The 3,037-nt window shown below is 45.9% G+C and overlaps 1 non-coding gene across 1 annotated transcript; it reads left to right on the forward strand.

Moving 5' to 3' along the window:
- Positions 1-2,721: 2,721 nt before the first annotated feature.
- Positions 2,722-2,796, forward strand: Trnas-cga. Its single transcript has one exon. It is a non-coding gene; the product is annotated as a tRNA-Ser (tRNA).
- Positions 2,797-3,037: the final 241 nt, after the last annotated feature.

Below are 3,037 nucleotides of genomic sequence, written 5' to 3' on the forward strand. Positions count from 1 at the left end.
ACATATGTTTTTCATATTAGGTACATTGTACTGCTACCTACTGCCAGATGTTCCATATCAGCGACCTCATAGTCATTAGACATCATGAGAGAGCAGAATGGGGCATTCCGCGGAACTCACGGACTCCGAACGCGGTCATGTGATTGGACGTCACTTGTGTCTGTACGCGAGATTCCCACGCTCCTACAAATTCCTAGCTCCACTGCTTCCGATGTGATAGTGAAGTGGAAACGTGAAGGGACACGTCAGCACGAAAGCATACAGGTCGACCTCGTCTGTTGACTGACAGAGACCGCCGACAGTTCAAATGGTTCAAATGGCTTCTGAGGTCATCAGTCCCCTAGAACTTAGAACTACTTAAACCTAACTAACCTAAGGACATCACACGCATCCATGCCCGGGGCAGGAGTCGAACCTGCGACCTTAGCGGTTGCGCGGTTCCAGACTGCAGCGCCTAGAACCGCTCGGCCACCCGGGCCGGCCCGCCGACAGTTGAAGAGGATCGTAATGTGTAGACATCTATCCAGACCATCACTCAGGAATTCCAAACTGCATCCGGATCCACTGAAAGTACTATGACAGCTCGGTGGGAGGTGAGAAAACGTGGATTTCATGGTCGAGCGGCTGCTCGTAAGCCACACAACACGCCAGTAAATGCCAAACGACGCCTCGCTTGGTGTAAGGAGCGTAAACATTGGACGATTGAACAGTGGAAAAACGTTGTGTGGAGTGACAAGTCACGGTACACAATGTGGCGATCCGATGGCAGGGTGTGGGTATGGCGATTGCCCGGAGGACGTCATCTGCCAGCGTGTGTAGCGCCAACAGTAAAATTCGGAGGCGGTGCTGTTATGGTGCGGTCGTGTTTTCCATGGAGGGGGCTTGCGTGGCACTATCACAGCACAGGCCTACATTGATGTTTTAAGTACCTTCTTGCCTCCCACTGTTGAATAACAATTCGGGGATGGCGATTGCCTCTTTGAACACCTGTTCATAATGCACGGCCTATGGCGGAGTGTTTACACGACAATAACATCCTTGTAATGGACTGGCCTGCACAGAGTCCTGAACTGAACCCTATAGAACACATTTGGGATGTTTTGGAACGCCGGCATCGTGCCAGGCCTCACCGCCCGACATCGATACGATTCCTCAGTGCAGCACTCCGTAAATAATGGGCTGCATTCCCCAAGAAACCTTCCGGCATCTGACTGAACGTATGCCTGCGAGAATAGAAGCTGCCATCAGGGCTAAGGATGGGCAAACACCGTATTGAATTTCAGCATTAACGATGGAGGGCGCCACGAATGTGTAAGTAATTTTCAACCAGATGTCCGGATACTTTTGATCACATAATGTATGTTCCGTGTTTGGTACGCGAATTTCGAAATTCAACATCCAACCTTCTCATAGCAAAAACGTACGTTTCGCATTACCTCGCTCAAGGAGAGATGTAAATAATCTATTAAAGGGTTTGCACCTGATGATGGACCCACAGAGAAATCCATCGTGTGATTCAAAGAAGCACGAAATATTTTTGTGACTTAAGGCTTTATTAATCATAATTTGTGTGTACTGTATGTTTTGTTTTAGTCTGAGAAAGATAATACATAAAAGCGAAAAGAGTATTGAGATTTAACTTCTCTTCGACATCGAAGTACGCAGAGACGGAATACTATGACATGTAGTCAACAACGAGCGAAGAAATAGGATATGGTCTCATTAAGAGCCCATCCTGATACTTTTCTGCTCTGATTTAAGGAAAACACGAAGAGTCTGCCAGTACAGTTATATCGAATACGCTTCTCTCGACTAGTAGTCCACTGCTTTTATAACTGTCCAACTGGGCCGCTATGCCATATAATTTATTTCGACGTTTAATTGGGTTTCTCTATGAAAATGTTTTGGCATATTTACTGGCAGTTTAAACTGGCAGATTACAGCAAAACTAAAAAAATAAAAGTGGAGGAAATATAAAATAAAAGATGTCCAGCGTGAGAGTAGCCGAAAACGTTTCAATGTAAAAATCTCCCTGGTTCCCCAAGGAAGTGTTATAGTGTCTTTATGATTTTCAGTATGCATAAATGAACTAGTGGATTATATCGGAATCTCCATGAGGCTGTTCACAGCTAACAGTTCCAGAAGATTGTAGCAAAATGCATGAAGGCTTATGTACCTACGTAGTGCTTGGAGTGATAATTGGCCCTGAGCGTAAATAAATGGAACGTACTGGACCAAAATAGACTAAGGCATCTTAATGGTTGATTATCCTGTTGATGGAAAATCACTGGAAACTGCAAAAACTGTAAAATATCTAGGAGTAATCATCCAGAGCGACCTAAAATGTAGTGATCACGTTAAACCTCTTGTAGCAAAAACACTCTGCCAGGATGAGATAAACTGGAAGAATCTGAAGGAAATATAATTCATTCATGAAAAAAGCGACTTAGCAAACACTTCTAACATTGCCAGAATGAGATTTTCACTCTGCAGCGGAGTGTGCGCTGATATGAAACTTCCTGGCAGATTAAAACTGTGTGCCCGACCGAGACTCGATCTCGGGACCTTTGCCTTTCGCGGGCAAGTGCTCTACCAACTGAGCTACCGAAGCACGACTCACGCCCGGTACTGACAGCTTTACTTCTGCCAGTACCTCGTCTCCTACCTTCCAAACTTTACAGAAGCTCTCCTGCGAACCTTGCAGTACCGGACGTGAGTCGTGCTTCGGTAGCTCAGTTGGTAGAGCACTTGCCCGCGAAAGGCAAAGGTCCCGAGTTCGAGTCTCGGTCGGGAACACAGTTTTAATCTGCCAGGAAGTTTCACTTCTAACATTGATTCTTTAGTATCACTAGTGAGTCTGGGACCCATATGAGATTGGATCAGTAGAGAACACCCAACGAAGACAATCACATTTCGTGACGGGATCAGTTAGCGAGCGTCCAGTGGCAGATGCTACGAAACAGGCTTTGGGCATCGCGAAGAAGTTTAGTGCTAAATGTTCCAAATAGTGTTGGGCGGCATTTGAGTTCCTCCCATA

Source organism: Schistocerca piceifrons, chromosome 1, assembly GCF_021461385.2.
Source record: "Schistocerca piceifrons isolate TAMUIC-IGC-003096 chromosome 1, iqSchPice1.1, whole genome shotgun sequence".
Classification (NCBI taxonomy): domain Eukaryota; kingdom Metazoa; phylum Arthropoda; class Insecta; order Orthoptera; family Acrididae; genus Schistocerca; species Schistocerca piceifrons.